General features: G+C 36.9%; 1 protein-coding gene across 1 annotated transcript in view; it reads left to right on the top strand.

Annotated features, from left to right (window-relative positions):
* MICU3 (mitochondrial calcium uptake family member 3) overlaps positions 1 to 25,296 on the top strand; it is a 107,079-nt gene that overhangs the window by 1,209 nt on the left and 80,574 nt on the right.

Raw genomic sequence — 25,296 nt, forward strand, 5'->3', positions numbered from 1 at the left:
CTTATCGTAGGTCAGAAATAGTGAATGAAGATGTCACCAGATTGGGAAAGAAAAAAAAAATTTTCCTCAAAAAAGAGTATCTACCCAACCCCCCCACCCCCCACCCGCCCAAGCCAGATACTCTTAAGTAGGAACGAGTGAGAAGATGGATAGAACAGCAAAAGTAGGAAACTGAGTGAAGCTAACTCCTCCAGAGGAACTTCAGATGTAAATGGTGAAGCATTATGTAGTTGATAATATACGTAAAGATGAGTGTAAGGCAAGAGTGAGTAAAGGTGCACCAAGTTTTTGTCATATTGGTATATTTAATAAATAGTCATGTCTGACTAGGAAATCATCTAGGGAAATTTTTCTTGCAAGACAGGAAGAATGTGAAGGGCTTAGATGACAATAATTTGGAAAAGAGGCAGCTATTCTGCCTTTAACATTAATGAAATTTACATATCCTTATTTGCTCAAATACACAGTGGTGATCTTATGTAAATGCATCAGTTCTTTTGGTGGAGGAGATTCCATTTTATGAACCTTCTAGCAGCAGATCACAAATATAGCATAAAGTATTTTTATGCAATGAATACTTAAAATACTAGCAGACACCCTTAATCTTCATTCCTCCGCGCACATACGTTAAGCTTGTGTCCTGATTGACAAAGTTAGAACTTTGAATCAGCCGTAGTTATCTGGAAACAGATTAGGCAGGTAGGGAACTTTCAGATGGTTTTTTTTTTTTTTTTTTCCTTTTCAAAATTAATTTTACTTCTAACATTGAAAGACAGTATCATGCAGTTTTTGAAAGACCATACTCAGAAATTGAAGACACTGGCTCTACCACTTCCTGGTTGTATCATTAATCTCTCAATGCCTGTTTCCCCACCTGTAAAATGAGGTTAATAGTGTCTTCCTTATAGAGTTATGAGAGTTAAATGAGTTAATATATTTAAAGGAGTTAGAACGGCACCCACTAGCATGTAGTGAGCATTCAGTAAATTTAGTTTATTCATTCATTTACTTATTGTCTGTTATTTATTTACTTACCTTATTATTGCTTAGTGTTTATAAAAATTCCTTTACATTGTTTTAAAAATTAAATAATACTAAAGTCCTGTCTTACCCTTGTCAGGTCTCCAGTCATACATCCTGATCATTATTCCTTTTGTGTTTTACTCCCCCCACCCATGTGGAAACTTTTATAATCTTTTTATCCCTGGTGTTTGAAAATTTCATGGTAATCAGGTTTAGCGTGGACATTTTTTTCATTTGTTGTGCCATTTACTTGAACCTCCTTTTTAAGATGGAAATTCACATCTGAAAGTTCTCTGTACTTTTCTTGTATCATTTCTTGGACAATTTCCTCATCTCTGTTTTCTTTTCCTGAAACCTCTATTAGTCTGAATTTACACCTTCTGACAGAACCTAGTCTAATTCAAATTCTAACCTCTCTTAAATTTCAACTTTTTAATCTTTTGTTTTTATATGAGATATCCTTGACTTTACCATCCGGCCTTCCCATTAAATGTTTTGTCTCAGCTATCCTAATTTTGTGATACAAAAAACTATTTTGTAGTCCCTGATATTCATGTGTTACAGAATTCTATTTTGTTTTATGGCTGCTAAATTTCTCTTTCTATTATAAGGATATTATAGGTTTTTTTAAAAAAATTATCTAATATGCCTTAAGATAATTCCAGTTTTTAACTCTGGAAAATAAGTAATTGGAAGATAATTCTTCCAGTTTGTTTTTTTTTCTGTTTGATTTTCTGAGCTCTCTCATTTTGGAGGTTTTCGTCACTTATCTGTGGTTGTTTCCTATCTCTATTTGGGAGCCACTCAGAAGCCCTTTGTACATGAGCATGGCTTCTCATTTGTTGATCTGGGCTTTTCATTAGAGTGGCATCCAAAAGTCATTATTTTATGTCTTCTTTTCTGGTGTCATCGAGCTTCCTCAAAAAATAGGTGAGAAGAGAGGAGCAGTAGTCATCTGGATTTGGGCACAGGTGCACATATGTCTAAGAGCATGTGTCCTGGAGGAGTGTCCAATGATGTCCTTATATACTATTACCTAATTCTCCCTTTTTAGCCCCACCATGCACTCTGCCTCCACAGCAACCTGTGTTCCTTAGGTCTCATCCTTTCTAGGGTCTTTGCTGAAAATCAGCTTAGTTCCACTTGGTCTCCTCCTCCACAGTATTCAGCTAGTGCCTCAGCTCCCCTAAGTCAGTTACCACTCCTCTGGCTCTTCAACTTTATAAAAATTTGATGAATTCTCTTGGGTGTTTTAGTCTCTTCTCCTTTTTTCCTTTTTAGTTCTCTTGGATTTGCACCTTTAAAATTTTTCCTTTATTGTGATTTTAATGTGGTTAGGGGAGGAAGAGGTTGAAAGAAACACATGAGGTCAATCTGCCATTTGTCAGAAATGTTTTAAACCTGTGTTGCCACTTCGTTTATTATGCTTATTTGATTTCCCTGAAGTGGCAGAAGTGATTCCTTTTGATGTTTAAATCTGTAACTAAGAACCTTTGATTTATAAAGCCTCTTTTAAGCAACATTTTATACTGAACATAAACCTAGCATATAAATTAGCCTCTGTGTAATAACCACTATTATGTAATATAATTGATGAGAATGAACGGTGGTAACCTACAGGCATACGGTTGTTACATAGCCTTGAAGGTTTTTGTTTTAAGGACATTGCCTCTGAACATCCTCCAGAAGGCCCTCCCAGACTCTGTAGATTTTTAAAATACCCCTGCTTATCCTATGCTCCCAGATGATGACTTGTTGCAGTTATTTGTTAATTATCTGTCTTCTCTGCTTGTCGTAGCATTTTAAGGGGCTGGTCTTGATCACTTTTCTATATTCATTGCTGAGTATGGAGCCTAGCCCTGGTAGACACAGTAAATATTCGTCAAATGAAAAGACCATGCCAAATATGTGCATGGGACATATGTATTGGAAAGCCACAACTACATTCTGTGAAATTAATAGTTTGTTATTTTGTTCAGCTAAAGTAGTTATTTATAGCATTAGAATTGGGAAGACTTCAGTCAAGGTCAAAATTCCAGGCTTTGGGAGACCGAATCATGTGACACTGTATTTATTTTAATTGTGCAAATTTAGTTTGCCAAATTTTTTCAGTAAACTTGGACTTGAACTTTATTAATATTATAAAGAGCTGTGGACAAGATTCTGTTTAGAACCCTACTGTTTTAACCTTAAAGCATTATTTTTATTAGTGGAAAAAATTTTGTTCTAGAACTGCCTTTTTGTTTCAGTTTCAGAATTTTAAAAATCTACTAGATGACTTAGCATGATTTCATCCAGTATTTTACATATTATACAGAATGCATGATCTATTTTATGATTTGTTCATCTTAAGAAGCTTTAATCAATTTAGTTTTACTCTCAAGTGGAAAAGAGAACAATGTTTTTATCTCTTCTGTGTATTTCTGTAATGATTGCCAGTAATCATGCAATTTTTACTTTTACTGAAAACTTTTCCAACCTTTAAGGCAGCACATTTTGGGACTTGAGATTATGCTTTTTCTTATCTAGAATAGTGAAAGAATTTGTTAGATGTGTAAATATCGAGGAGTCTTAATTTTTTTTTTTTTTCTTTTTAGAGCTGCACTCATGGCATATGGAAATTCCCAGGCTAGGGTGAAGAGTCTTAACTTTTCATTGAATGAGGGAAGTCACATAGGTATGAAGTTGAAGTCACAGGTTAATTCTGTGTAGAGTAACCTTGTTGCATAGGAAAGAAACTAGGTGATCCCCTTTTTTGGTTTCCTGGTTACCTTGTGACAAATCCACCAGATTCTACCTGCATCCCTTCTAGTGGCCTGATGATGTTATGGACTCACATATAATATAGTTTTTTGGTTTTTTTTTTTTTTTCCCTAAGTAAATCATGGAATAAAATTTGGATGGATTTAGAAAAAAAATTACCTCTTTCTAGTTACACCAAACCAGGAGTTGTAGAAATACATGGACATTTTGTCTGGGTTGCAATGAAAGATAGGCACAAAATTTTATGATGTCCTTTTATTAAGATTCAATAATTTATTCACTGTTTGGAATCAAGCAGTGAAGCTACCTTGGAGTTCCCATCATGGGTAAGCAGTAACAAACCCCACTAGTAACCATGAGGATGTGGATTTGATCCCTGGCCTCACTCAGTGGGTGAAAGATCCAATATTGCTGTGAGCTGTGGTGTAGTTCACAGACGCAGCTCAGATCCTGTGTTGCTATGGCTGTGGTGTAGGCCTGCAGCTATAGCTCTGATTTGACCCCTAGCCTGGGAACTTCCATATGCTGCTGGTGCGGCACTAAAAAGACACACACACACACACACACACAAAAGAAAGAGAAAAAGAAAAAGAAATGAAACTACCATGTCCTTGAACTTAAAATTTTTTAAAAAGTCCTACCTGTCATTCTCTACCAGGCCTTGGAAATTGTCAAATAATGCTCAGAAATGAGTTTGAAGGCGTATAACTTTTTTTTTTCCCCTTGGTCTGTGTAGGCTCCAGTTAAAAAAAGAAATTAAAAACACTGAATTGTATTTTGAATTGGGATTCAGATAAATAGTATTTAAGCCTAATGTAACACCCTAATTAATTCTCACAAATAATTCTTATATAATTTTGGGCTGGACTGTTTATGAGTACTAAGTAAAAATGTAGCTGCCCTCTTATGAAATGTATAATTTGCCTTTAAGAATTTATGATAAATAGGAGTTCCCGTCGTGGCACAGTGGTTAACGAATCTGACTGGGAACCACGAGGTGGCAGGTTCGGTCCCTGCCCTTGCTCAGTGGGTTAACGATCCGGCATTGCCGTGAGCTGTGGTGTAGGTTGCAGACGCGGCTCGGATCCCGCGTTGCTGTGGCTCTGGCGTAGGCCGGTGGCTACAGCTCCGATTCAACCCCTAGCCTGGGAACCTCCATATGCCGCGGGAGCGGCCCAAGAAATAGCAACAACAACAACAACAAAAAGACAAAAGACAAAAAAAAGAAAAAGAATTTATGCCATTTTCTACCTAAAAGTTAAAGAAAATATTTGGTGGAATCATTAAAAATTATATTAACCCTAAAATTTTGAAGTGTCGTTGAGGGGGACTTCATTCATCCCCCATATAAGGCTTTTCTCTCATAAGATTTTAATAAATTCTTTAATGACCAAATGAATGAATTCTAAATCTAAAAATAAATTATAGTATTTTTATCATAGTTCTTTAGAAATCTTTTTTTTACAAAGTCATCTCATCCATGCAAATTTGCATTTAGAGATTGAGATCATCTAAACACCCTAAGACAAGGTAGAATAATAGATGTATTACCTCATTGTTTTCTCTATGAAGACTCATGATTGCACACTGAGTCATAACATTAATAGTGGGTGTGACTTTAGTAACTAAATACAATTTCATGAGATAGCGGAGTGCGTACATTTTTGTTTTCCTCTCTCATTCTAAGCTTGAGAAGACAACTGATTGGTTCTTTTTGGAGTTTTTAGTCTTTTAGTATCAAATGACTCGATGTCTTTATTTTAAGATACACATGTAAAATTCTATGTCTAACTTGTTACCACTCAGTCCCATACCAGTTTTCAAAAGTTGCTTAGTTGCTGTCATTATAGAATATCTGACAGATAGAATATTTCCTCTCCACTTCTTTCTGTATTAAATAATGTGTGTTATGTTAATGGCCCTTAATGTGCTAAAGAGTATTATCTTTTCTGGCCCTGGGAAAGTATTACAGAAGATCCTTGATGTTAGAGTATGCGATTCTATCCAAATGATTAATGTTTTAAAAGACTTATGTGTCAGTTTCTTTCATTTTCATAGCCATAAAATCAAGATTTCCAGATCATGTCACATTTAGAAACAATACATTTATCCATTCAGCTATTCACTGATTCATTTATTCATGAATACTTGAATACTTTATTCAAGGAATATTTATTGAAATGTGGATGAAATAAAATCCATGTCCTTTTGTAGTTTACAGTCTAGTGAGAATACAGGATAATTATAATGTAACTTGGTAAAGTGCTGGGTTGGGGAAAATCGAGTATACCTTTGGATCACGCAGGAAGGACATACAACCCAGACTTGGGACTTTGTATGAGGCTTCCTGGAGGAAGTAACATTTAAATTGAGGCTTGAAGGATGAGTAGGAATTATTAGGTAGAAAGTGAAGTAGGGGGGGTGAAAAAATGTATTTTAGGTGGAGGAAAAAGCATGTGTGAAACAGGCATTGTGTATTCCCAGAACTGAAGTGTCATTGTGGATGTATCATAAAGAATTTGCTGCAAAGAGTGATCAGACTTCAGGCTAGAAGGTAACCAGGAAGCAGATAGTACAGAATTTTCTAAGGCCTGTTAAAGAATTTGAACTTTATCTGAAGAGTGATAATGAAGTATTGACAGATTGTTAGCCATAAAGGTGATGTCATCACATTTACGTTTTAGGAATATCACTTTGGCTGGATGGGGAAGTTGAGGGAAGGATGCAATGCTGAAAAGCAGGAGGCCAGGTAAGATGCTGTTGCTTCTTAGATGAGATTGTTAGAGGATATGGTTCTCCATATTCTTTCATTTGAAAATACATGTCAAGTGTTTTTTTAAATGATAATATTTCTTTAGACAAGATATGGTTATATCTTTGCTAGGAAAACAGCAAGTGCCAGATTGGAGAGATTCAGGAGGTGGGATCAACAGGACTGGCAGTTGATTGGATTTTAGGGATGAGTGAGATGGAAGAGTTGAGGATGATTATTCAAGTTTTTGTCTTAGGCAGCTTGGGTGGGGTTGCATAGCAATTCACTGAGACTAGGTCCTTAGGAGAAAAAAAAAATAGTTTGGGGTAGTGGACATAGATGATGGGTTTTTAACTTGCCACAGTGGATAAAAGTCTCTTTGGGCAGCTGAAGGGAAGTTTCCAGTTGGATACATAGGTCAGAAGCTCAGAAGAGAAATCTGCCCTATAGATGTAGAGTTGAGAGTCATCAGGTGTTAAAGGTCCTAAGAATGGATGACATTGTTCAGAATATGTAGAACAAGAGAAAAGCACTTGAGGAGAGAGCCCTGGTGGGCATTAGTGATTTAAAAGACTCACAGAGAAGTGAGACTCTGCAGAAAACTAAGCAGTAAAATCCGGACAGATTAAAGAAAGCCAGGAGAGTCAGAGAAGCTGACAAAAGACTTAAGTAAGAAGTAGTCAGTCAGAGTAAATGCTACCAGGGCAAGTGAAATGGGAATGGTTCGATGGTTTTAGCAATAAGGAGGTCATGAGTGATCCTGAAGGTGGAAATCAGATTAAAGCTGGGTAAGTTGAGAGTAAAAGTAAAGAAAAGTGGAGGTGGACAAGATGGGGTGTTGATAACCCTTTCATGAATTTAGCCATGAAGAGGAAGAGAGAGGGCAGTAGCTCAAGGGACGTAGAACTGATTTTTTTAAATGAGTTACCCTTGAATATAATTTAATTACAGAAGGCAAGAAAAGGAATACTAAACCCAAAGGAAAGAGAGGATAATTGATTTGCCAAGGATCAAGGTGAAGATGGGGGCTCAAAGTTAAAGAACAGGGGAAGAGCTGAATCTTAGATGATAGGAGTCATGCCATTTCCAGTGAAATAGGAGGAGGCAGAGAGTGTACGTGTTTCATGGCAGGTAGTCGAAGGACTTCATGCCTGATGCCTTTTCTTTTCCTTATGAAATGGAAGGTGATGTCATCTTCTGGAAACTAGATAATAAAAATTTGTAGAGTTTGGGGGAGAGCAGAAGATTGAAATAGCCACTTTAAAAAAAAACCTAGAAAACCATGAAGCCTTTTAATATGCTCGTGTTTAGTATTTGCAAGTTTAAATATGAGTTTTTAAATGATGAAATGAATTTTTAACTTGCTCATGAAATGTAGTTTTTCAGTGAATATTTTTACATGGTCATACTTTTGCTCTTCTAATTCTTGTTTATGTTATCTCTCTTTTTTAGGTGTTTAAACATTAGTAATATAATCTGATTAGTACTTTTTTTTTTAAACCTATGATGTGATATTTAACTTTCACAGGAAAGGCACCAAACTTCCAGTACACTATAGATTTTTTTCTTTTTGTTTAAACTTGATGGGCAAGTTTAAACTAGAGAATATTAATTTTCACTGATTTATTATAAGTATTGTTCCAAACACTGAGAATTTGAGCAGCTTTATTTTGTGTAAACACTCTTGTGTTGGAGAAAAATGTGTTTTAAAAAATTGAGCATATTATTTATGGCATTATCTAGAATTAAAGAAAATGCCAAGTCATTTGTATACAAAGTAGCAGTTTTTCTAAATAAATTTTCTTCATCTTCCTCTTTAACCTGTTATTCCTCTATTTTTTGATGTATTGATAGATCACATAAGCTAAGTGAAATATGAAACTTTAGTGCTGTTTCATTTGATTGATTAGCATAGTAAGTGTATACTCATTAAAGAGTTATTTTTCCAAATTGGAAAAAGTAGAATCCATGTTTTCTGTGATTTTTTTTTTCTATTCACTAGCTCACTGTTTAACATTTTTAATACTCAACTCCATCTCCAGAATTAAGTATACAGAGAGTGTATATAAAGGAATTTCAAACAGTTCCATTTTTCCTGCTTCTAAGGAGGATGATATCTATCCAGTTGATACTATAAATATTGACTAGGTGAGCGATTTGGATTATCCCCTTCCCTGGAAGGGATATAATGGATTATTCAAATTGCTCTCAACAATTCACAGTAGATTTTTCCTAACAGGCTTCACATCAGGTCAGAAAGCATCTCCTAGTTTAGGTCCAGTTTAAGCTAGCTCCAACCTGTTGAAATTGATTCCCTTCAAATAGGATTATTTAAACTTCTTCCAACCACTTTACATTTATTCTTACTAATCTAAGGTGGGATATAGTTTGTTATTCTCCATATACATACAAGCATTCACTCTTGTTCTTGGGAGATTAAGAAAGATTTTGAGATAATTACTGTCATCAGGCTCAATGATAGCATCCTAAGGACAATAGTGCACAACTTTTGGACTAGGGTGAGTATCACTCATACTCTTCCTCCTCTCCCCATTTTTGTTGTCACCTGGCTTCCTCCAAAACTTCTTGCTTCCTCCAGACTGCTTTCAATCCAGATGAATGGGTCACATAAGGATTTTATGTCCTCCTAGTAAAGAACCTAGTAACCCTTTGGTCCAGTACTGTGCAGACGTCCTGTCTCACATATGCCCATCATGCTCTCCTCTGATCTGCCAGCCCTGGTGATTACCTGATTATCATTATCAAGTTATGTAAGAGTGTTGATTCAAGTCTTTTATAACACAGACCTAATCAAAGTCCTATTTGGGGAGTAAGGTTAAAATCTGTCCTTCATACTTTGATCTAATATTCTAAATTTTCCTAGGCAAAAGCACTATTGTGAACTAAATATTTAATTATCATTCAGGGCCTGTGTTTCCTTATTGATTTTCTGTCTGGTTTATCTGTCCATTGCTGTAAGTGGGGTGTTAAAGTCCACCACTATTATTGTGTTATTGTCGATTTGTCCTTTTAAGGTTGTTAGCAGTTGCACTATATATTGTGGTGAACCTATGTTGGGTGCATAGATATTTAAAATTATTATATCTTCTTCTTGGATTGATCCTTTGATCATTATGTAATGTCCTTCTTTGTCCCTTAAAATATTCTTCATTTTAAAGTCTATTTTGTTTGATATAAGTATTGCTGCTCCAGCTTTCTTTTGATCCCCATTTGCATGAAATATTTTCTTCCATCCTCTCATTTTCTTTCTTTCTTTTTTTTTTTTTTTTTTTTGGTCTTATTGCCATTTCTTTGGGCCGCTCCCATGGCATATGGAGGTTCCCAGGCTAGGGGTCCAATCGGAGCTGTAGCCCCTGGCCTATGCCAGAGCCACAGCAACGCGGGATCCAAGCTGCGTCTGCAACCTACACCACAGCTCCCGGCAATGCCGGATCATTAACCCGCTGAGCAAGGGCAGGGACCGAACCCGCAACCTCATGGTTCCTAGTTGGATTTGTTAACCACTGAGCCAAGGCGGGAACTCCCATCCTCTCATTTTCAATTTGTATGTGTCCCTAGAAGTGAAGTGGGTCTCTTGAAGACAGCATATGTATGGGTCTTGTTTTTGTATCCATTCAGCCAGTCTATGTCTTTTGGTTGGGGCGTTTAGTCCATTCACATTTAAGGTAATTACTGATACGTATGTTCTTATTGCCATTATATTAATTGCTTTGGATTTGTTTTTGTTGCTCTTTTTTCTTTCCTTCTCTTGTTCTTTTCTGCCTATAGTAGTTCCTTGAGTATTTGTTGTAAGGCTGGTTTAGTGTTGCTGAATTCTCTCAGCTTTTGCTTATCTGTGAAGGTTTTGATGTCTCCTTCAAATCTGAATGAGAGCCTTGCTGGGTAGAGTAATCTTGGTTGGAGGTTTTTTCCTTTCATCACATTAAGTATATCATGCCACTCCCTTCTGGCCTGCAGAAAAATCTGCTGATAACCTTATTGGGGTTCCCTTGTATGTTACTTGTTTCTTTTCCCTAGCTGCTTTCAAGATTTTCTCTTTGTCTTTAATTTTGGTCAGTTTGATTAATATGTATCTTGGTGTCTTCCTCCTTGGGTTTATTTTATATGGTTCTTGTTGTGCTTCCTGGATTTGAGTGAGTGGTTCCTTTCCCATGTGAGGGAAGTTTTTGGCTATTATCTCTTGGAATATTTTTTCTGTCCCCTTCTCTCTCCCTTGTCCTTCTGGCACCCCCATAATATGGATGTTGGTGCGTTTCACGTTGTCCCAGAGTTCTCTGAGACTCTCTTCATTTGTTTTCAATCTTTTTTTTCTTTTCTGTTCTGCATCCGTAATTTCCACTAATCTGTCCACCTCGCTTATTCGTTCTTCTGCCTCCTGTATTCTGCTCTTAGCTGCTTCTAGTGAATTTTTTATTTCGGTTATTGTATTTTGCATCTCTTCTTGTTGAAGTTTTATCTCTTGTATCTCTTTGGTCAGTGTTTCCTGTAAGTTATCCATCTTTGCCTCCAGTTTATTTCCAATGTCTTGCATCATCTTCAGCATCAACAGTCTAAAGTCTTTTTCCTGGAGGCTGAGAGTCTCCTGAACACTTAGCTGATTTTCTGGAGTTTTTCCTTTCTCCCTCATCTGAGTTATAGTTCTCTGTCTTTTCATTTTTATAGGTTTTTGGTGTGATGACCTTCTCATAGATAATGGAGCTGTAGCCTCTCTTACTTCTGGTGTCTGCCCCCCTTGTGGCTGAAGTCAGTATGGGGGCTTGCTGTAGGCTTCCTGATGGGAGGGGCTGCCCACTGGTAGGTGGAGCTGATTCTAATCCCTCTGGTGGGTGGGGCTTAGCCTCTGGATGGGGTTAGAGTCAGCTGTGTGCCTGAGGGGGTCTTTAGGTAGCCTGTTTATTGAGGGGCGGGGCTGTGATCCCACCTGGATTGTTGTTTGGCCTGGGGTTTCTCAGGCTGACTGACAGGTGGGGCCAGATTTTCCCAAAATGGCCACCTCCAGAGAAAGGCACTGCTGCTGAATATTCCTGAGAGCTTTGCCTTCAATGTCCCTCCCTCACAACAAGCCATATTCACCCCTGTTTTCTCAGGATGTCCTCTAAGAACTGCAGTCAGGTTTGACCCAGATTCCTATGGAGATTTTGCTTTGCCCTGGGATCCAGTGCACTTGAAAGTCTGTGTGTGCCTTTTAAGAATGGGGTCTCCGTTTCCCCCAGTCCTGTGGAGCTCCTGTGCACAAGCCCCACTGGCCTTCAATGCCAGATGCTCCAGGGGCTCTTTCTCCCAGTGCCAGATCCCTGCATGTGTGGGTTTGATGTGGGGCTCAGGACTCTCACTCCTGTAGGTGAGTCTCTGTGAACCAGTTAGTTTCCAGTCTGTGGAGCTTCCCACCCAGGAGGTATGGGGTTGTTTATATCACGAAATCTCCCCTCCTACCTCTTGATGTGTCCTCTTCATTTTCTTTTGGAGTAGGATATCTTTTTTTAAGTTTCCAGTTCATTTGGGTGAAGAATGCTCAGTCTTTAGTTGTGAATTTTGTTGTTTTTAGGAGAGAAGTTGAGCTCCAGTCCTTCTATTCCGCCATCTTAATCCCATCCTGGAAAGAGATAAATATTTAATTACCAAAAATATTGCACATTATGTATCACGAAATAATTAAAATCTAGAACTTAGCCTGAATTATTATGGTAGTTATTTTAAACTTTTTATAAAACTCTAAGCAAGGAGGCAAACTTCTCAAGGTTCCTGCCTTTGCTGGCAAATTATAGAAGAATAGTTTTTGGCCTTCTACCCACACTCTTCATGTAACAGCATCTGGACCACGACTAAAGCTATAGATCCGGTTGAACATTGATCTTCAGTAGAATGGTGAAAATTGGAAGGATACGGAAAAATGAACCAAAGTGGGATTGTCTAAATGTCAGACTTATAAGAGTAGAAGTTGCTCAGATTGTAAGGGTGTATTGTTTGATTACAGGCTGATAGAGAAATTCTAGAAACATGTCTTTTCCATATTTTGGCAGTATGTTCAGGACTTTACTTAGATTCTCAGAATCTACAGAGAAAGTGGCATTCTTAAATATACGGTATAATTCAAGTTTCTGCAGCTGTGCTTTCTTAATTATAGGCGAGCACAGTGACTCACAAGGGAGTTTAGTTCCTTTGGAAAACAAGGTAGGGATATGCTGGGGGACAGATGGGTCAGCTCCCTAACCTGGAAAACTTGGTGGAGGCTCAGTTGTATAACTGTTGATCCACTCACAGCACCAGGTTCTAGTCCAAAAGCAGCTTTGATTTTCACATAATTGTTTGGCTTGTGCCTGGGAAAATACAGATCTTTCTCCCTTTCCTTTCCTTCACTTCCTGCCCCTGCTGTGATCTCTTTGCTGTTGCTGCTTATGACTGCCCTCTACAAAAGCTTCAAGCTCAAGGATTAAAGTGATTATAGAAATAACATAGGTTGAAATAAGTGAGCAGTTGGCTTGGGGTCAGAAGTAAGTCAAGATAATGTCTTTGCCTTTATTTACCTGTGTCCTGTAGGGCTGAATCAGCAACCTTTTAATTGACTTTCGAGGAAGTCTCAAAAAAACCTTTTATTTACATTTACTGGCCGAAACTTAGTCAAATGGCCCTATCTAATTGTAACAAATCCTAAGAACTGGGACCTTATTCTGTATGCTCTTGTGTCTAGCTAAACATCTGACTTCTCTTTCTAGAGAAAAACTGGAGAATGAACAGTAGGTGTATGTCAGTCCTTGTTAGCTATCAAGTATATTGTTTTGGGAGAATGACTTTTAGTGAAATGAAAATGTTCACAAATAAATTATGGAATGCTTAATAAAAATAAGTGGTTTAGACTTCTGGTTCTATCCATACAGTATGCTACATAATCTTTCATAAAAATATTTTAAATAGCCTTTTAAATACCATGCTGTACTTTTAAAAAAATAAAGGAAATTGCCAAGGGCAGAAGTAAAGAGTAAACTAATAACTAGAACAGTGTGAGTTCTGGCTTACATGGGGGACAAATAAGTTGTTACTCGTGAAACTCTAGGAATTTGAATCCAAAGCCTGTGTGGGGACAGGAGACAAGACCTTGGGGATTTGGAACTGAGATACCACCTTCCCAAAGCTAGAGCCCTCATCAACAGATTGGATTAGAAAAAAATTACCCCCCCCCCCAGTACAAGTTGATGACAGGAAAGCCTGAACACATCTGCTTGGGCTCTCAGTGGAGAAAAGAACCCACCTGAGAATGTATAAAAATGGTCTAACACTATCTTATATGGGTCTAGAGTTAGAACTTGTCTTACCCATGTAGAGAAAAAGCCAATGCATCTGGCAAAAAGAAACACCAAACTTGCTTGGAGGGAATTGCCCTGAACACTGGCCATCTGTAATTCCTGCAGAGAAGTCTACAAGAGGATAAGCTCCTAATCCAAAGTACAAAGTATTTTAGAGAGTCAGCAAACTGAGTGACTAGATTCCTGACAAATAATAGGATAATTTGATTGCGTCTGTAAATTAAGTGTATTCAAAATGATTAAAGACATAATGAAAAGTCAGTATGAAAAAGAATAGGTAGATTGCAAAAGAATCAAATGGAACTTGTAGAGTTGTAAAATATGGTCTTTGAGGTTGGACAGATTAGGCAGCATACAAAAGGTAACTAAAGAGGCAGTTAGTAATCTGGAAGGTAATTTTGAAGAACTACCCAGAATGTGACACACTTTTAAAGAAATGGCAAATACTAAGGAGTGTTTAAGAGACGTGGAAAATAGACTTGAGAAGGTCTAAAATTCGTCGGCTAGAGATTACACAGACTAGGAGAATAGAGAGAATGAGAGTTAGTATTCTAAGAATACTTGGAGAGTTCTCAGAAAAGAACAAAAACATTAATCCTCAAATTCAGGAAGCATAAACACTTGTAAGCAGGATAAATAAAAATAAATCTATATTTAGTCAGATTATTATGAAACTAAAATCAAAGGTAAAGAGGGCCAGTTTCCTGCAAAGGAATAGCAACTGGCCTGATTGAAGAGTAACCTGTGGCAATAGAGAGAAGCCAGAAGGTAGTAGAATATATCTTCAAAAAGCCAAAGAAAAATAATTGCCAACTTAGATTTCTTTACCTAGGTAAACTATCATTTAGGAATGAGGAAAAAATAAATTCATTTTCATGAGACTGAGAGGATTTACCAGTCTCTGATCATCATTGAAAGAACTATTAAAGAATGAGTATCAGGAAGAAATGAATATGAAAAAAAGGATGACATTCAGGAAGTAATGGTGAATAAAGAAATTGATAAAAAGGGGGTAATTCCTAAATATATGACAATAATTATTATTTTGAAAGAAGTTAAATCAAGGTGGATTTCAAATATTGAGCAAGATATGTAGGACAATAGGGCTTGATTAGACTTGAAGTGTTCTAAGTGGGAAATAGATACAAAACTAGATGCTTACCTTCTGCCATAAAAACCCAGGTGGATTGGAGTCCTAAATGTGGTAATTAAAACTTTAAGGTATTCAGCAGATTAGATATGAAAGTAAAGTGTTGACCCTACGAGGGGGAAGTTTTTAAAAATAAAACAAAAAGCACAATCTAGAATGGAAAATACTGCTACATTTTACTTAATTAAAACAAAAGTATTAATAAAATACAAGGAAGTCTTAGAGTGAAGAATATACCTACAGTGCCTAGCACTTCTAAGGAATAAATGTCCAGAATATGTAGTTATGATCTATAAATTAATAAGAAAAATGATAACACAGGTTCTGAACAGGCAACTCAAGAGAAAGATAATTCAAAAGACCAATAAACACACGAAAAGATGTTCAACGTCACTAACAATGGGCAGATATAACCACAATGAAGCGTATTTCTTACCAAATTGATAAAATACTGATAATAACTGTGGGCAGTGATGTGGAGCAGTAAACATGCTTATGCTTTACTAGTGGGGTACAAATCTTTGGAAAGTAGATGGACATTGTGTGTTAAGTGTTACAGGCCTGTAACTCAGAAATTCTATCTAGGTATAAACCCTTGAAAAACGCAACACGTATAAGGATTTACAGTTAACCGTCTTGTATGTATCCCTGGGACCTCCATTTCTCATCCCACAAGTTACCCCAAAACAGTGTGTTCCTCTCTATCTGCAGCACATCCCTCCTCTGCCCAGTCTCAAGCAAGTGGCCTCCATTCCTCACAGAGTAAATGGTTTATCAGAAGTAAATTTGCTTGATTTATTACTTCCTTACAACTAAATCTGCCTTCATCTCACTCTCACTTCTAGTTCCATAGGAAAGAATGACTTGTCCCCAAGACTAGAGAAAAGAGTTTCGAGATCGTACATGGATATTGGCTCTGTGATTTTTTTTTTTTTTTTTTCTCTAGCAATACCCAACAGTCCCAGAGATGGAGCACTTGTAGGGTATGATGTAGGGTAATTACAGAATTTTGTTCTTGAATTTTGAAATTGGGAAGTCAGAGGGCTTTGAGGCTGTTATTGGATGGGCTATCTACATGAATGAATGTTTAAGTTCTCTCCAACATGATTTGGAGTAACGAGAGAGACCATAAATTAAGTTTTGGGGTCCGCATTAATAAATGAGTAGGATAAAAGAGAGAAGACCAGATTCATTCAGTTCTACAAGTATGTTGAATACTTGGGGTTATGTTTAGGACCAAGTTTTACAAGTAAAGGAAGTTTGTTTAAAAAGGAAGCTTTCTACCCTTGGCTAGTAAAAATCCTTGGATAACTTCTCCTTAATTTTTAGGCTGTATCACAGTCCTGGAGCATTACTTTTTTCCTGCAGTGTACTCTTCTCCAGAAAGAAATACCAGATGAATTTACCTAATTGTATGCTTTGATTTCCTGCTTACTCCTCGTTAAAGTATTCAGATCATCTCACGATCAACTTAATATACAAAATCATATTCAAATGTGATTTTATTTGAGTAGGCTAGTATATCCTAACAAACAGGCCTTCATATTTCAGTGGATTAACCTAATGAAAGCTTATTTATTGTCAGTGTAATAAATCTAGGTGGGTGATTGGTTGATGGGTAGACACTTCCACATGGCTCTCCTCCGTGTAGTCATTCAGGGACCCAGACTGATAGTGACTCTGCCATCTTCAACAAGAGGCTTTCAAGGTTTGAGTATGTCAACATCCTAGTTAGCCAAAAAGGGGCAGTGGTGTGGGTGGGACATGAAGGAACATGTATGGGAAGGTTTTTAATGGCCCAGGCCTAGAATTGACACACATCACTTCCATGTACTTCCATTTTCTAAACTGACTCACATGGCTGCATCTAAGTGTGAGAGATACCAGGCAATGTACTCCAGCTGCATGCTTAAGAAAATTAATTACTTCATTAATATAATTAATATATTCCTCTATCACCAACCATTTCGAACATCATGCCCTTATAATTGTTATTGTAAGAACAGATAACTTCCCAAGTTTAAATACGAATTTTAATTGAAATGTGTTACATCAAACATAACCACATTATGTAGGTAGATTTCATACTATCCTTAGGTGGTGCTCAATAATCTCAGTCTGCAAAAATAAATCTTAACTGCCTTGTGGAGCCTTACAGTTTCCTGAGTTAGGGAAATTCATTGGCCTTAATCTTCTTAGTCACCACCTCTTTGAACCTGATCTAGAGCCATTTTCCAGATGTGTACTCTGTAATCTGCTGATTATTTCTGAGTTTGCTGTGGTTCCTACAAATAAACACTGCACAGTTTTGTATTTAGGGATAGTGAGGAAATGACTCTATTTCCTTGACATCTGCATTTTCTCTTGTTTTATAGGTAACTTTCTGGATAGGGATATTTTAGATTTTCTCTTAAGAGGATGAAGTCACATCTCCAAATAATACTTTCCAAATATAAAACCTTCAGAGTTAAAGACTGCACATGAATTATACCTTTAAAAATGTTTATTTCTCAAGTGAGAAACAATGTGTAAAGAGGTTCAGCTTTAGTATTTTGCCACTGTCTATATCTGTAACAGTAACGAAGTCATTTAATTTTTCAGTGACATCATTCTTCTATGAAATGTAATAGGGAGGAATGATTGATTTGAATCTGTAAGGTTTATTTCAGCTGTATAGTTTTTTAACTTCAAAATCACCTTACTCTCTGTAATATTTTATTGGGTTATTTTTAGTAGTCGCTTTAATTTTGTTCTCATCCCTAATCCTCTTAAAACTTAATTTTTAAATCTATTTTATAAGTTATTAGTTGTATAAACTTTGTCCCAGATGATGCCTTTTGGCTTTCATTTCTATTAAATTCAAGTGACATCTAAGTTCTTCTAGAAAATTAAATATCAATGAGATGGGAATAAACTGCTTAAACTAGGTAATAGTCTATGATTTTTAAAATTTGTTTATCCTGTTCAATAATAATTTCTACAAATGAAAAATTGATTCATTACTTTTTAAATTTTATGCCTTTGTCAGTGCTTTTTTGTGAGCTCTTTTAAAAGTTTTTTCCCCAAAATTAAAAGTTAGAATCATATATCAATACTCAGAATTAATCATTGTTACCATTTTAAAATATTTGTTTCTAGTCTTTTTCAGAGGTAAAAACTTACTAAGTATGCTGGTCTTTTTGTGGGTTCTTTTTTGTTTTTTGGATGCACTTATGGCATACGGAAGTTGCAGGGATCAGATCTGAGCCACAGCTGCAGCAATACTGGAACCTTAACCTGTTGCGAGGGCTGGAGCTGGAACGCTTGCCTCAGCAGCAACCCGAGCCATTGAAGAGACAATGCTGGTTCCTTAACCTACTGCCACAGTGGGAACTCCAGTATGCTGTCTTTTTTAATAGCAATATTGAAGAACACCAGCTTTCTTTTTTTTTTTCTTTTTCTTTTTGTCTTTTTAGGGGTGCACCCACAACATATGCAAGTTCCCATGCCAGGGATCAAATCAGAGCTACAGCTGCTGGCCTACACCACAGCCACAGCAATGCCAGATCCTATCCACATCTGCAGCTTATACCTTAGCTCACAGCAACAGTGGATCCTTAACCCACTGAGCGAGGCCAGGGACTGAACCTGTGTCCTCATGGAAACTAGTCAGGTTCATTACCACTGAGCCACAACAGGAACTTAAAGAACACTAACTTTTAATGGAGTTTCTCTTTTTCAGACTTGTTTTTATCTTAGCAATAGAAACAATGGTTAATATAGCATTATGGTGAAGAGTGTGGTCTGTAGAGTCAGAATACCTAACTTTGAATCTCAACTCTTTCACTGAAGAACGTTGCCAAAGCTAAATAATTTTATATGCCTCTCTTTGGTCATTTGTAAATTAGGGATTGTAGAAGTACCTGCATTGTAGGATTATTAAGAGGGCTTAAAATGGCCGGCCCATAGGAAGGTCTGGTATGTGTTACATATTTAAAAAGAAGATTTTTTAGCTAGATAGAGACTTTGTATATGCATAGCAAGAGAGTCACTGTGCCACTTGTCAAATTATTGCCTCAGTTCCAAATTTACCTTTCATTGCCCTGCTTGTGATGCTGCTGCTGGAAACTGCAAACATTTCTTTGTCAGGAGTCTGTGGTAGGGACACTGCAGGCATAAGAGGCTTCTCTCTGACTCTGGTGTGCCTTTCTTTGCTTGTTCCTGAGGCAGCACTGTGGCACACCCCCATGACATACATCTTTGGGCTGTCCTGGATCAGACAGGAGCCAGTCAGAAGGCAGAAACCACATGGTAATTTGAACAGATAAAGTTTAGTATAAAGAATTATTAACTATTTGCAGGGGATTAGCCACTAAGAAGGAATCAAAATTAAAAAGAATACCCTAGGGCTGAGAAAGAGTACCCGAGAAAGGAACAAAGTTGGAAGGGCAGCTGCCTCCCTAGGTTGGGATTCAGGCCACGTTGGGAGAGGTATGTTTACTGCTAGAGCTTTTCCAAATCTCCTGGCTGAGGCTGGCAGACAGAGAACCACAAGCTGGGACTGGCAACCTGGAAGCCTCCTACCGAGGTGCTGTTGGCAGACAGGGAACCGTGGGCTAGAACTGGCATGCAAGAGATTCCCCCCGCCCCCGACCCCATAACTGGGATGCAGGCAGGCCAAGGCTAGTTGGTGGGTGGGGAATCCTCAGTTGTGACTAGCAAGAAGGAAACACCCCCACCAGCGTACATGTAGGTCAAGGAGGCTAAGAGTGATCTTATTTAATGTTTTGTTTGTTTGTTTTGGTTGTTTATATATGATCCAAAGATAGAGTTCCTGTCATGGCTCAGCAGTAATGAATCTGACTGTTGTCCATAAGAATGTGGGTTCAATCCTTGCCTCACTCAGCTTTGCTGGGGCTGTGGTATAGGCTGGCAACTGCAGCTCCAATTCAACCCCTAATCTGGGAACTTCCATATGCTTCGGGTGCGGACCTAAAAAGACCGGAAAAAAAAAAAAAAAAAAAAGAGGTGATGTAGTGAAATCTCCAGATAGTCAAGTTCTTCCCGAGAGTAAAATGCCAGCTTGATGGAAATGACATGCAAGAACATTTTTTTAGGCCTGTTGTGAGTGAGTAGGGAAAAGGGCAGATGTTGGTGTTTTGGACTATTTTGTGTCTCCCCAGAATTCATATGCTGAAGCCCCAACCCCCAGTATGGCTGAATTAGGAAATGGGGCTTCCAAAGGAATTAAGTTTAAATGAGGTCAGAAGAGTGGGCTCCTGTCCTGATGGAATTAGTATCCTTGTAAGAAGAGACACTGGAGAGCTTGCTCCCCTCGCCTTTCTTTCTGTGCCCATATGCAGGGGAAAGGCCTCGTGGGGACACTGAAAAAACATAGCAATCTACAAGCCAGAAAGCAAGCTCGCACCATGACGGTGCTGGCACCTTGATCTTGGACTTCTAGCTTCCAGAACTGTGAGAAAATGAATTCTGTTGCTTAAGCCATCCAGTCTATGATATTTTGTTATGGCAGCTAGGCAAGTTCAAGGTGATTTATTTGGGGAAAAATAGTCCAAACTATGAATGGTGTGTTGTGTTTGTTTCTTTCAGTTGTAATTTAGAAAACCATTTTGAAGTTATTTTGTAGCCAGACCTAGAAGACAGTAGCTCAGTGCATAGCTTAAGTTTTTGTCATTAAGCGCCAGCCATCACTCTCAAAGAGATAAATAGAATACCACCTAGAATATAATTTAGATCTTAGGAACTTAGCCAGAAAGTTTGAGAGAAAGGTAATAGCGCATGAGGCAGATGGAGCCCACAAAGCAATGCCAGACAATAGAATAGTTTTTTCACCATGGATGTATTTAGAGAACTTCCAATTTATAGTGACACAGGTGTACTGAGCTGCCAAATTTTGTGTGTGGAGCTGAGCTGTCACAGACAACTTCTGGACCTTTCTGATTAATAGAGTAGATAATCTTCATAAACTGATTCTTTTGGCAAGGAGAGAAGGAAGTGTTCTCATTGAGTTTTCACTTAATGTTTATATTATTTATGCACCCATTTTACAGGGAAAATGCTAAAGTTCAGGGATTATTTTTCCCAAGTTTATCTAATTAGTAAGTGTTGAAGCTGGCATTTGAACATAGCCTGAAGAGATTGTAAAACCCATGCACTTTTATTTCAGTGTACCAAGCCATGTAATGTGACAGAACACTGGACTGGGTGTCCTAACACCTGAGTTCTGGTCCCAGACTCATTTGCCGTCTGTGTGGCCCTGATGAAGTTTTCTGTAGACTCTAGACTAAGCTAACTCCTTTGTAAAATTGAGCTAATATATATTGTTTGCTCTTTAAAAAAATAATATGCCATCCCACAACTTTTTCTGTCTATAAATATGTGTATATATTTGTATGTGTGTCGATATATATAAATGTGTGTGTGTATGTGTGTGTTTCTTTGTAGCATGAACTTTTGTTGTTTTTTTTTTTTACTCATTCTTCAATAACATGCTTTTTTTCCACTTAACTGAATGTCCTGTGAATCTTACATAGTACCAGCTCTTAGATCTACCATATCCTTTTTAATAGCCACAGGCTACTCCATTGATGCGCAATAATTTATTTAACCATTATCCAGCTGACAGGAATTTTGATTGTTTCTGTTTTTTCACTATTAGAAACAGTGCTGCAGTGAATATCCAGAGTTCTTTGTAGATGCAAACATTAAATTGCTGGGTCCATAGCTATTACATTTTAATAGAAATTATCAAATTGTTCTTTAGAATGATTACACTAAGATGTGTTTGTGACAGCGATAAGTAGTGCACTTTCTCCTTCACTTAATGTCAGATGTAATTGTTTTTCCAATTTGAGTGTGAAAAAAATGATTTATCATGATTTACAATTTCCATTTTCCGATTAGTAGTAAAGTGGAAAAAGGTTTTGTTTGTTCACAGTTTCCTAGAAATTTCTTGTCAGTATCCTTGATTTTAGGATTTGTAAAAATATTAAATTCTGTTCTTGCTTTATAGGTCACAAATGTTTTTCTCACCTCAGTCCTTTTTAAAATGTATTTTACAGCCTATAAACTTAAACACATATGTCATTTCCTTTTTAACACAAATGTGGCCATACCGTACATATTGTCCTTGCCTTTTAAACTGATATTATATTATATTATAGGTCTTGGAGTTCCCACTGTGGCTCAGAGGGTTAAGATCCTGACAGTATCTCTGAGGATGTGGGTTTGATCCCTGGCCTCCTCAGTGGATTAAGGATTTGGTATTGCCGCAAGCTCGGGTATAGGTTGCAGACATGGCTCGGATCCTGTGTTGCTGTGGCTGTTCCTAGCTTGGGAACTTCCATGTGCTGCAGGTGCAGCCCTAAAAAAAGTTTTTTTTTAAATATATATACTATAGGTCTCTTATTCTTGTCTTATATTTGGATGGTCTTCCAAACTATGGCTATGCCATAATTTATGTTTAATGTTGTTTATTTCATTTTCAATTCTTTTTTTAAAATCAGACTTGATAGGGTCTTTATTGGTCTTCAAATACCATTCTTTTTGTTAAATTAGTTTACTGTTTTATTTTTTTTGTTATTTATTTCTGCTTTTATCTGTATTGTCTATTTTCTTCAAGTGTCTTCAAATTTGTCCTTTTTTTTAGCTTCTTAAGTTGAATACATAGTTCATTTATTTTAAATTCTTAATCATTTTTTGGTAAATATGTATAAGGATATTAATTTCCATGTGTCACTAATGGCATGAAAAAATTATACATGTGACTATTTCTAAGTTCCTAAGTGTCATTTATTTTCAAAGAGCTTGTAATCTTGGTTTTTATTCCTTTTTTTTTTTTTTTTTTTTTACATTTAGTGATTGTTTATTTAATGATGTATCTTCAGTTTTCCAAAGCGGCCTTTTTTTCCTGTTAGTCTTTTGCTATTAAATTTTAGCATTTTTTTCGTATGCGTCAGGGAATAAGCTTTGAATAAATTTGTTTTTTAAAATGGAATATAGGCGTTCTCATCGTGGCTCAGGGGTTAACAAACCTGACTAGTGTCCATGAGGACGCAGGTTTGGTCCTTGGCCTTGCTCAGTGGGTTGGGGATCCAGCATCAATGTGAGCTGTGGTGTAGGTCACAGATGCAACTCGGATCCTGCGTTGTTGTGGCTGTGGCATAGGCCGGCAGCTCTAGCTCTGATTTGACCCCTAGCCTGGAAAACTCCATATGCCCTGGGTACAGCCCTGAAAAGCCAAAAAAAAAAAAAAAAAAAAAAAAAAAAACAGGGAATATATTCAACTTTTAAAAAGATAGGAGATAATAATACTAAAATACATAGCTATGTATGTACTACCAGCTTAAAAAATAAGCTATCAACATATATAACTTGGAGTTCCTGTTGTGGCGCAGTGGTAAACGAATCCAACTGGGAACCATGGGGTTGTGGGTTCCATCCCTGGCCTTGCTCAGTGGGTTAAGGATCCGGCGTTGCGGTGAGCTGTGGTATAGATCGCAGATGTGGCTCAGATCCCACATTGCTGTGGCTCTGGCGTAGGCCGGTGGCTACAGCTCTGATTTGACCCCTAGCCTGGGAACCTCCATATGCCGTGGGAGCGGCCCTAGAAAAGGCAAAAAAAGACAAAAAAACAAACAAACATATATATATACCTTCTTCCATGATAAGCCTATCTTCCCCAAAGCGGAAATAGTAATTACCTTTTTATAATTTGTATCTTTAATGTTTAAGAAATTTATCCTTATCGGTACATGTACTTCTAGTTAATTTATTTTTTGTTATTTGAATATTTCATTAAACCCATATAACTCTCATATTTTTATTTTATTGAGGTTTTTGTGATGACTAAAAGGTGGTCTGTTTACATATTTTTTATTTATTAAAAGCAAAGTTAATGAGCACCTCATTTGCTTTGTTACTCAGATCCTTTTTCTAACTTGGTTTCTCCACTTGGCCTATCCATTTCTAGTAGAGAAGTATTGATATCTCAGCAATGATTGTGAGTTGATCAAAATGCATTATATTAGCAGTTTTTTCATTATATAATTTTAAGCTATTTTATGTGTATAATCTTCTTGGTGAGTTTTTCTTTGTCCCATTTAATGCTTTTGGTTCTTAATTCCATGTATTTTCAAACATCCTGAGTAATGTTTGACTCTTGTATGGAACAGTTATAGCTTTTTAGAAAACAAAGTATGAGAATTGCTGATTTTTAAAATTTTATTGAAGTATAATTGATATACATTGTGTTAATTTCCACTGTATAGTGAAGGGACTCAGGTTCACATATATATTCTTTTTCATATTCTTTTCCCTTATGGTTTATCATAAGAGATTTAATATAGTTCCCTGTGCTGTATGATAGAACTTTGTCATTAATCCATCCTACATATATAATAGTTTGCCTCTGCTAATCCCAAATTCCCAGTCATTCCTTTTCCCACTCCCCTTTCCCATTGGTAGCCACAAGTCTGTTCTCTGTATCTGTGTCTGCTTTTGTTTTGTAGTTAGATTGATTGTGTTGTATTTTAGATTCCACATATAAGTGATATTATATAGTATTTGTCTTTCTCTTTCTGTCCCACTTTGCTCAGCATGATAATCTCTGAGAATTGCTGATTTTTAATGAAACAGTTAACTCAGTCGTATTTATTGTGATTATGGATATGTTTGCGTTCACTTTTGCTGCGTTATGTGAATGTAGTTTATGTCTTCCTCTTTATCGCCTGACATTAAATTGGTCCTTTTTTTCCCTCCCTTGTCATTTCTCTTCCTCTAGTGGTTTGAAAGTTATATATTATTTCTAATCTTTAAGTGGTTACATAGAAATTTAACTATATATATATATTTTAATATATTCATCTGAAACTTGAGGCTATAAATCAGTATCAGCAAATATACCATTGCAAAAAAGACACATCATTGACCATGTTTTAGTCTGACTTCCCCACATTTTCCAAAGGCAACTACATTATTAGTGCCAGATAATTATTGATATTTAATATTATGCTCTAATTTTTGAGGAAATCATTATTTAACAATTATAATAAGTTTTAAATCTACATTCACCTGTTCAGTTATTTAGCAAATATTTGAGACCTAACTACAAGCCAAAAACTCTTCGAGATCCTAGAGAAACAGAAGGAACTGTGGAATGCTAGAGATCCAAATTTTGGATTCGTCAGTATGAGATTATTAAGGGAGTAATTATAGATTCAAAAAAGAGAGGAGGTACAAGGACTGGCCCTGGGGCAGTACCAGCAAAAGTACCAAGAAGGAACAGA

Source organism: Sus scrofa, chromosome 17 (assembly GCF_000003025.6).
Source record: "Sus scrofa isolate TJ Tabasco breed Duroc chromosome 17, Sscrofa11.1, whole genome shotgun sequence".
In the NCBI taxonomy this organism is placed as follows: Eukaryota; Metazoa; Chordata; class Mammalia; order Artiodactyla; family Suidae; genus Sus; species Sus scrofa.